General features: G+C 42.2%; 1 non-coding gene across 1 annotated transcript; it reads left to right on the plus strand.

Moving 5' to 3' along the window:
- Window positions 1-523: 523 nt before the first annotated feature.
- Window positions 524-595, plus strand: trnat-cgu (transfer RNA threonine (anticodon CGU)). The gene has a single exon. It is a non-coding gene; the product is annotated as a tRNA-Thr (tRNA).
- Window positions 596-11,374: the final 10,779 nt, after the last annotated feature.

Raw genomic sequence — 11,374 nt, forward strand, 5'->3', positions numbered from 1 at the left:
ATTCCTTACTCAGCAATGTGACCATAGCTTCACTCTAATATGAAATCCATTTAATGTAAAACAAAATGTTTCTGGTAAAAGATGTACGATTCTTAACTCCAAATTAATTCATTTTCAAAGACATCCTAAAACTATTGTAATTGTTGCTATAGAAGTACCAGTTCTTTTGGATCAAAATACGGTTACTGACAGGCTCGTGGACTGAGGCAGTACTGAAACTTTCAGTTCATTATTATGAAAAAAATAAATAAATGGTAGATGGTGTCAAGTGTTTTAAAAAAATACTATTTGCAAAATAGTATTTACTAATTTCTATTTAAAATACATGTCTGGCAACCTATTTTCTATTTGTATTTTAAATAAATATGGAGACCACTGGTTTCTATTTAAAGAGTTTCCGTGACTATTTTGCCCATCCTTGGCATTCAGCTGTTAACTGTAAGGTTGGTTTCCAGCCAGATTGCCTTTCCGGGCAGCCTTCTCAATAGACTCCAAGCTTCCGATTTCGTTTGCAGTTGTGAAGGGTGCGGTGGCCAAGTGGTAAGGCGTCGGTCTCGTAAACCGTAGATCACGGGTTCAATCCCCGTCCGTACCTTGTTGCTGTCTTTAAAACACTATTTGTTACTTATTTGTACCTTTGCAGCTGAAATGAAAATTATAAAATGCTATTTGTATTTTAATTTAAATTAAAAAAAGAGGGCACTCGGATTTGAAGCGGGGACCTCTTCATCTGCAGTCAAATGCTCTACCACTGAGCTATACCCCGACTCCAACAATACAATTTTCTACCAAGCACAACCTACAGTGCCGAGCTGTCAGTTTCAGAAATGCAACCTGTCAAGGCTAGTGATTTTTTTCCTCGTATCCCGCAGCAAATTCCTGTGGTGCAATTGGTCAGTGTGTTTGGCTCTTAACCCTTTAAGGACCGAGATCGTGTCAACACCACATCATACTGAAATTTCAAATTGAAAGCCACAGCTTGCCTTGCCAGACGGCTTTGACAGATTATTTAAGAAAAGCTATAACTTTCCCCAGAGTGTTCTGAAAACAAGGACACCAATTCCAAGATGTGACTGTAACAAATTGAATTTTAGTGCATTGTTATAGGAAGAGAGTCAAATACAGCCAAAAATACGCTTGGTCCTTAAATAGTTTAGCAAACGGTTGGTTGCTTGTGTAACAGGTCTTTATATACAGACGTGCTCAAATTTGTTGGTACCCCTCCACAAAAAACGAAGAATGCACAATTTTCTCTGAAATAACTTGAAACTTACAAAAGTAATTGGCATCCACCGTTGTTTATTCCATATTTAATAGAAATCAGACTTTGCTTTTAATTTTTTATTCAACATAATATTGTAAATAATAAAACAAATGAAAATGGCATTGACAAAAATGATGGGACCGCTAAACTAATATTTTCTTGCACAACCTTTAGAGGCAATCACTGCAATCAAACGTTTTCTGTAGCTCTCAATGAGACTTCTGCACCTGTTAACAGGTAGTTTGGCCCACTCTTCCTGAGCAAACTGCTCCAGCTGTCTCAGGTTTGATGGGTGCCTTCTCCAGACTGCAAGTTTCAGCTCTTTCCATAGATGTTCGATAGGATTCAGATCAGGACTCATAGAAGGCCACTTCAGAATAGTCCAATGTTTTGTTCTTATCCATTCTTGGGTGCTTTTAGCTGTGTGTTTTGGGTCATTATCCTGTTGGAGGACCCATGACCTGCGACTGAGACAGAGCTTTCTGACACTGGGCAGTACGTTTTGCTCCAGAATACCTTGATAGTCTTGAGATTTCATTGTGCCCTGCACAGATTCAAGGCACCCTGTGCCAGGCGCAGCAAAGCAGCCCCAAAACATAACCGAGCCTCCTCCATGTTTCACTGTAGGTATGGTGTTCTTTTCTTTGAAAGCTTCATTTTTTCGTCTGTGAACATAGAGCTGATGTGACTTGTCAAAAAGCTCCAGTTCTGACTCATCTGTCCAAAGGACATTCTCCCAGAAGGATTGTGGCTTGTCAATATGCATTTTAGCAAATTCCAGTCTGGCTTTTTTATGTTTTTCTTTTTTTATGTGGGTCTTCTTCCATAGAGCCCACTTTCGCTCAAAAAGCGACGGATGGTGCGATCAGAAACTGACGTACCTTCACCTTGGAGTTCAGCTTGTATCTCTTTGGCAGTTATCCTTGGTTCTTTTTCTACCATTCGCACTATCCTTCTGTTCAATCTGGTGTCGATTTTCCTCTTGCGGCCACGCCCAGGGAGGGTGGCTACAGTTCCATGGACCTTAAACTTCTTAATAATATTTGCAACTGTTGTCACAGGAACATCAAGCTGCTTGGAGATGGTCTTGTAGCCTTTACCTTTACCATGCTTGTCTATTATTTTCTTTCTGATCTCCTCAGACAACTCTCTCCTTTGCTTTCTCTGGTCCATGTTCAGTGTGGTGCACACAATGATACCAAACAGCACAGTGACTACTTTTCTCATTTAAATAGGCTGAATGACTGATTACAAGATTGGAGACATGTGTGATACTAATTAAAGAAACTAATTAGTTTGAAATATCACTATAATCCAATTATTTATTATCTTTTCTAAGGGGTACCAACAAATGTATCCAGGCCATTTTAGAATATCTTTGTAGAATAAGCAATAATTCATCTCTTTTCACAGCTTCTTTGCCTTATTCTATGACATACCCAAGCCATAAATGATAAAATAGCTTTTAATTTCATCACTTTTCAGGAGGAATGAAGCATTATTTCAATGAGCTGTAAGGGTACCAACAAATTTAAGCATGTCTGTACATATAGCTAAATTTATGTTAATAATTTGACTATGCCACCTTGTGTTTATTAAGGACAAGGACGTCGAGTGGTTGGTTCCCACACAAACTCTTTTATCCAGGAGAAACCAAGCAATCATATAACAAAAATAATCTTTACAAGTTTTTATTAGTAATTGTTTTAAAAATCTCAAGCACATTAACAATAATGTAAACCATATGACAATGCCACCTTCACTTCACAGTCTAACAATTGTCTAGTAGATATATATATATATATATATAAGGATTATACAATAAAACAAACTCTAAATCTATCAGTTTCTTATAGTGCAGTTAATTAAACTAATTACCACAGATTATATTATTGCAGTTTATATAAAATACTTGGATCTATCAGTTTCTTATAGTAAAGTTAATTAACTAGTTCAGCAATTCTGTTCTTTTTGTGATACATACAAAGTAGACAACAACGTCAGCAATTGAATGGTCTCGTTACAAACTACATTACATTTATAAAGTACACAGTACCAATTTCCCCCAATCTATTTAAATATTAGCCAGCGTGGTTCAGGGGGTGTGGAGCTGGGGGGCTTCTAATCTTCTAATCTTCTAATTTTCTAATTTCCTGTTAATTAGCATCTATTTTCTATTTAAGCCCTGATCACCTGCACCTTTTCTGTCGAGTGTTTCGTTTTAGTAGCAAACGCTCAGACGCCGTCGTTTCGTGCTCCACCGCTAATATCTAAACTTCGTTGCCTCGCTCTGCAGGTCATTTCTCTGCACAGCGCTGCCAAGATATTATCAATCATTTTCCTACCTGCTCAGGTGATCCTTCTTTTTATTCAGCTTCTCTTTTCGGCTTCAAGAGCTCCAACGTTTGTCTTTCCTGTTCCATCCAGTCTCTAGCTCAGCATCAGAGCCGTCCAAAGCACAGCTTCATTACTCAACTTGTCTGCAACTTTAGCAGAATGTCTGGTCCTCCGCTAAACTTTCAAGCTCCTTCGACAAGACATCGACATTCCCGTTGTTTGCGATTGCCTTACTTTAGCTCTATTAAATCTACCACAAAGCTTTGTCTGCGGAATCTCTCTTTACTCCTCGCCTGCAATCAGACGCCCCTCCCCCGCTCCCACAGAGCCAGCACAATAACGTTCCATCAGAAGATCCTGCCCTGGACCTCCATCAGCTACGTTCAACCTTTTTAAAGACATATCCAGCCCATTACAAACTCCATTTCAACCAGTGGCGGCTCGTGACTTGACTGGTCACAACATGCTCCAACGACACTATTGTACTGTAACTTTTCCACCGGTGCCACACAGACCATGGTTACCACGGCAACACCCTCATTGAGTGACTGCGGGGAGTGGTGTCATGGTGACCAGGCAGCTTCATCAGGCTCTGCGTGTTCTGGCCTGAGTACTGCAATCTTCTGGCTTCCTGTTGCTGCGCTTTCACAACTGGCGGAGACGAATTCAACGCACCGAATCATGACATCTAAATACTGCGTTAACTGATTTATATACATGACTAACTGTCCTCAAACATGTCTAAAATATTTATTATTCAAATCTAAAGGAATAGGCGAATGTTGTTCTACATAGACAATGATTTTAATCGTAATAACTTCATAGATTCTACTCTGCTTCACTCAAGTCAATAGTTTAATTCCAATCATAACCTCTGGATGGCAGTATAATACCACAAGTTCTCTCTCTATATATTAAACCGGTTTGGTATCGCTGCGAAGCTCGGACACTACAGCTTTTTTATCTATTCCCGCAGTTCTCACTCTGATGGATTCTCGGGAGTTCCCCTCCTGCCTCAACCTTTTGTCTACCTATATCAACTGACATTCTTCAATTTCAACTCTACCCGCCCGCCCCTTTGAGGACATGGTCATGAAGCCACGCACTTGTCGGCTTTCTGAGATGCTCCGAATCTACCGTCACATTAACTTCTATTTTCCCTGCATCAGGCTTCCATCCCAGCGACCTCTTCCTGTTCCCGGATTCGTGCTTCCTCATCTGGCTCCTCTCCTCCAAACCGACAAATTTCACCAAGGCACTTTATTCAACCTTCAAAGTTACCATTTCAGCAACGTGAGCTGCCAGGCAAAAACGGAAACCATGTCCTACAACTATTAACATTTCAGTCAAGTGTCCTCCTATCCTGCGATAGACAATACACTCAGACTGCTCCCGACCAAATCAATAGATTTTGCAGCAGCCTCAGAGCAACGCATTCTTCATCCTCTCCGGTTCTACAGCGGCCTCAGATTTATGCATTTTCATCTCTGGCTTCATCTAAATCACTTTATCACTCAAAGACCAATATCCACCGCTTTCAGCAGATCTCTGCACTCTACAGCAGTCCACCGTTCACTATTACAGATCACTGCTTCAGCAGATCTCTGCTCTCTGCAGCAGACCACCACACTCTACCGATGGCAGTCCACCATTCACTATTACAGATCACTGCTTCAGCAGATCTCAGACCTCGTTGTTACTTCTTCAGATCTCTGCATTGTTCAGCAGATCCCGTCCTCTACTGTTAATTGCTCCTCACTACAGCAGATCTCTGCTCCCTCTTCAGATCTACTCACTATTACAGCATGCAAAGTTGCTTTAGTTTACAGTTTAAATCTGTACCTGCACTACTCCAGAGCTTCCACCACTCCCGCTTTCCTCCAATATGCAGATCGCGGTAGCTGTGTGGTCCAGTGGTTAAAGAAACAGGCTTGTAACCAGAAGGTCCCCGGTTCAAATCCCACCTCAGCCACTGACTCATTGTGTGACCCTGAGCAAGTCACTTAACCTCCTTGTGCTCCGTCTTTCGGGTGAGATGTAATTGTAAGTGACTCTGCAGCTGATGCATAGTTCACACACCCTAGTCTCTGTAAGTCGCCTTGGATAAAGGCGTCTGCTAAATAAACAAATAATAATAATAATCAAGGTTAATGCTAATCCACATCTAATCAAAATACGCGGTGCTTGACTTTCTCAGCAATATATTCATATGTCCACACATCCTCTGGAGTATTACAGCATTAATACATGGTGAGAGACGTGGTATGAGACTGGAAATCTGTCTTGATTATGAGTTAAGGAGTTCCACTACTAGGATGATGACTGGAGTTGTGAAACCCAATCTCTGAATGTGAGTTCACCTTTTCCATTTCAAGCAGACAGGATAGTAGCAGACCGCTGATCGATCCTGTATTAACTAACACATAGGATGGTCGACATCTCATCTCTTCCCTCATTTCCAGAAAATGGAGCACAAAGGGTGCTGAGCTTCCCCAGCAGACGATTTACACATGTTCGTTCAGTTCCAGCTGCTACCTCAACCCTCAGTTCCAACTCCCCTTCTGCCTCTACTTTCGGTATCCAAGTTCCGTCAGCTGGTCCGGTCTGCTGCCCCACCTCTCCTCCAGTCTCCCCAGCTTCACCAGCTGCTATTTGACTGAATCCTACTCTCAGTAACCTCCTTCAATCTGCTCAGCATTTCATGTCTGCAGCCCTCGCCCTTCTTCAAGAGCTTCCTATTCTACAGCTTGGTCAGTGTTTTCAACCTTCTGTGCCCAGAATCAGATTCATCCTATTCCTTCAATCAAACCAGATCCTGGCTTTCATCATTCACGGTAGGGATTCTCTCCCCCCCCCCCATTCTCTCCATACCAGCAGTTTGCCTGATCCTCCGTGGGATTCTTAAGAGCTTTCCCTTCTGCCTCACCTTCCCGCCTGTCTACATCAATGAACATTCTCCGTTTGCTCATTCTACTCTTTGGAAACACCACTTCTCCCCATACAAGGATCTACCTATGGAGATCATCTGCATCTGAGCCTTCTTCGGTCTCCTCAGGAGCTCAGAATCCACAGTTTCTTCTACTTCTAATTTACTTCATCATTCAGTTGTGTTCCTCCAAGATGGATCCATTTCAGCGCGGTCAGTTCATTCAGCTGTCAAGCAGAGTCCCCTATCTGCCCCTTCTTTTCAACGTCAAGGTATCTCATCTGCATCTCGGCCTTCTTCGGTCTCCTCAGAACTCGCAGTTTCTTCTGCTTCTAATTTACTTCATCATTTGGCCGTACCTCCAAGATGGATCAATTTCAGCATGGTTAGTTCATTCAGCTGTCAAGTAGAATCCCCTATCTTCCCTTCTTTTCAACATCAAGGTATCTCCCCAGCAAGAAACCTTGCCGCCCCCCCCCCAGGACCCTCAGTTCACTGATTCCTCTCGCTCCTATAATCACTCGTCCCTGGTTCTCAGCCCACCTCTCCACCCTCCAGAGCAGGCCTCCCTCCTCTACTCTACCCCCCCAGGACCCTCAGTTCATTGATCCCTCTCGCTCCTATCATCACTCATCACTGGTTCTCAACCCACCTCTCCACCCTCCAGAGCAAGCCTCCCTCCTCTACTCTACCCCCCCTTCTGCTCATTGATTTCTCTCACTCCTAGGATCACTCGTCACTGGTTCTCAACCTACCTTGCCTCCAGAGCGGGCCTCCCCACCATCATTCTGTAGGCACAGCCCCCTCTGCTGCGAGGGCCAACATCAATCACAGCCAGATCATGAACGTGGGGAGCTGGCCCTCTTCTGCAGTGGATTCTTTCATTCATTCATCCTCCTCTCGTATAGTTGCTGCCCATTTTTAAAAATTGCTAGTATGCCTGGAGTGGGGGCTTCCTGTCCGCCGGGGCCACCAGAGGTTTTCCCCTAATCGGCCTCAAGGGGTTTTTTCCTCTCCACTGAGCGGCAGGTATACACATAGACACATCCTACTAACCAATTACTAGTCTCCCTCTGTTTGTCCCATTTGTCCTTCTGGTCTTTTGTTTATGTTATGCATGTGCTGTCTTTTGTTTGTCTCACAGTGTGGGAGATTTCGTGAGGTGCCAGGGGTCCATCCTTTGGGGGGCAAGTGAGTCTCACTTCCCCGACCTCAGGGCTAGGCATCCACCTCCCTTACTTTCAGGGGGGTTCTCACTATGTGAGTCAGAGCGGACCCCCGGCCATACTCTGTCCTGTCGCAGCTCCTGCGCTTATCTTACCTCACTCGAGGCTCTGTTCTATTCTGCCTCTCTTTTGGGACGTGGCCACTCATGCTGAGTCCTATACTAACCTCTATGCTTTGTCCTTATTTTCAGGGCCCAGGCAGCGTGACGTTTCGGCCAATCAGGGGTTTAACGAGCGCCCCTTACAGAAGTCTCAGATGCTGGGTACCTCTCTCTCTCGTCTCCTCTCGAGGGGCGGCTACCCGAGTCATAACCCTCATATGTGTTTTCGGTTGCTGGGTCCTCTGCCCCTGGGATGTGTCGGCATCGTCGCCCTCAGTCAGCGACCTCTTTTCTATCCTGTCTTCGGTTGCTGGGTCCTTTGCCCCTGAGATGTGTCGGCATCGTCGCCCTCAGTCAGCGACCTCTTTTCTATCCTGTCTTCGGTTGCTGGGTCCTTTGCCCCTGAGATGTGTCGGCATCGTCGCCCTCAGTCAGCGACCTCTTTTCTATCCTGTCTTCGGTTGCTGGGTCCTTTGCCCCTGAGATGTGTCGGCATCGCCGCCCTCAGTCAGCGACCATCTTTTCTATCCTGTTTCGGTTGCTGGGTCCTCTGCCCCAGGGATGTGTTGGCATCGTCGCCCTCAGTCAGTGACCTCTTTCTATCCTACTAACTGCTCCTTTCTGCCTCTTCTGCCTTATCTTTCACCCCAGCTCACGCCCCGTGAAAATGAATATATAAAACAAGAATAAAATAAAATATAACAAATAAACCACAGGATTTCTTGCTGCATGAGTGGGACAACTATCAAATAAACCACACAACGTTAACAATAAACTAACAGGCTCACTGACCGGGGAACCCCAACACGCTATACCTCATGTTGGAAATTATTATTATTATTATTATTATTTATTTCTTATTATTTATTTCTTAGCAGACGCTCTTATCCAGGGCGACTTACAATTGTTACAAGATATCACATTATACATTATTTCACATTATTTTTACATACAATTACCCATTTATACAGTTGGGTTTTTACTGGAGCAATCTAGGTAAAGTACCTTGCTCAAGGGTACAACAGCAGTGTCCCCCACTGGGGATTGAACCCACAATCCTCCGGTCAAGAGTCCAGAGCCCTAACCACTACTCTACACTGCTGCCCCGGTCAAACACAGCCTTCCTGGTGTGCTACACGAAGTTATAAAGTCTCTCTGCGTTCCAGCTCCAGTCTGCAACAAGGAATCTCCTTTACAATTCAAGGTCTCCCTCTCACAATATTCTTCCGCATTTATAAAAGCAGTAGATAATTGGCAGGACGGGGAGATCAGGCAGCAAGCCACTGGCAAGCAGAGCCGTGGAACGGGAGACACAGTTGCTAAGCAACAGGGGGGTGTGCATTGGGCAGACAGTCCTTCAGTCAATCGTAGTTTCGCTCGTATAGTTCCATAGAGGAAAGCAGCGTCAAGAAAAACCTATGAATAGATAATTATATTTCCCCATCTGCTTTCTTTAAGTGTTATGTTCAAGGTTGGTTAAATGTAATGAGAAAAGGGAAAATAAAATTGGTTGGACAAAATAGTACTATAAATACAGTTGTTGCTTGGACAACATATTCAAAATAGGACTGTAAATACAGTTGTTGCTAAACTATTATTATTTTGTTGTTCTTGCTGCTGTTGATATAGCTGTATTACTTCTATTGCTACTGCTAACATTGCTGCTATTGATACAACTATAATTTTGAATACTATTGCTATAGTTACTGTTAACTTTGCTGCTATTGAATTAGCTATTACTTTTATTGTTACTTGCATATGCAGGGATGGAAATAAGACTCCTAATGCATAGCAGTTTGGTCCATTTCAGGTTTTACTAACTGCAGGCCCTTGTATAAACTGTACTAAAGTAGCTGGAAAAAACAAGCCTGCAGGTCAGAAAACCCGAAATGGCTCCTACTGCTATACAATGGGAGTCTTATTTCCACCCCTGCTTATGTGCTTAGCCATTTTAATAGTGTGTTTTTGCATAGTTAAATTTGATTGCTTTTAATAGTTTTAGAATACAATTAATAAACCTCTTTTTGATAATTACTTTGTCTGGCTTCCTTGTCTGCGCTACCAAGGTGTTATAACTTATAACTTATAACTTACCCCAGTGACACACACAACATGAATATAGTTGTTGCTTGGACATATCAAAATACTGTATTGTAAATATATATTTAGTTAACATTTAAATCTATTAATGTTACACATGGTTTATTCTTTAACTCCTAATAATAAGCATTATAGTTTAACCAGCTTGGTTATTGGACAATTATAATGTATTCATTTAAAAGTAAAAGCATGTGCTCACTCACTCACAGATAGATTTACAAAAAAAAGTACAAATGGAGATTCTACAGAAGTGAATGGAAAGTTCTTGAATTTGCAGTTTGTTTATTTGAGGTAACACAGAGATAGTGATTAGGTGGGAACTCTTTCAAGTGTTTTCAGAACAAAGGATTCTGGCATTTTTATTTTACATTTTACAAAAACAGACTCTGAAAAATTGTCTTTGCAGACTGATGGTCTAGAAATATTCCATAAACTCTCACAGGTTATTCCACGTTGGCCAAATGTGCAACTACATATATAAATAATATGCAATATGTGTGTGTCTATTGTAACATGAGCCTTGCGGCTCGGGTTCGTTGGCCCTTTAAAAACTTGACCCAGCACAGCAGACTGATTTTTCAGCGCTTATGCGCAATTCTTTTTAATTAAACACAAAATAAAACAAACACAAAATAAACACCTAACTCCGATTTTGGAGCGCTGACTACACAGATTATTCCCTGACTAACTCGCAGGACGGCTAAGCCGTTTCCCCGCCAAACACAATAAACAAAAACCACACAGGTTTCATACAGCACACTCTTCACCTCACGACTTCCAGGAAGCATAGCACCTCTCCTGCCTCCTTCTCCTCCACAGCAGCCCTGAGTAATCTAACTGCCTGTCCTTTATACCCTGCACCTGGAGGATAATTAAACAATAAAACAGTTAAAACAATGAAACAATTAAATTAAACAATTAAACAAACGTGCCTACGCACATGTTTTCCTCAGGGAGGCTTTAACCCCCTCCCTGCTGTCTATACTATATATACTATATATATATATATATATATACACACACACAGTGTATGGCAAATGAAAAACACAGTAATATTAAGGTGGACCTTTGATGGACAAGAAAATAAATAGAATTTTTAGATACCACAGTAAAACTTGAAGAAGGTTCAATTGAGACTGACCTCTTCTGTAAACCTACTGACATGCACCCGTATTTACACATGTCCTCTGCACATCCGACACAAACTAAAAGGGCAATCCCAAAGGGTCTAGGAATAAGAATACGAAGAATATGCTCAAAAGAAAGTGACTATGTAAAACAAAGAAATGTATTAAAAACACATCTTAAAAAAAGAGGATACAAAGAAAGAATTATAGAGACGGACTTAAGAAAAGTGGATAAACTAAAAAGAGATGATCTACTAGATTATAAAAATAGAGATAAAAAGGTCAAAGGAGTC

The sequence above is a fragment of the Acipenser ruthenus genome, unplaced genomic scaffold (assembly GCF_902713425.1).
Source record: "Acipenser ruthenus unplaced genomic scaffold, fAciRut3.2 maternal haplotype, whole genome shotgun sequence".
Lineage (NCBI taxonomy): Eukaryota > Metazoa > Chordata > Actinopteri > Acipenseriformes > Acipenseridae > Acipenser > Acipenser ruthenus.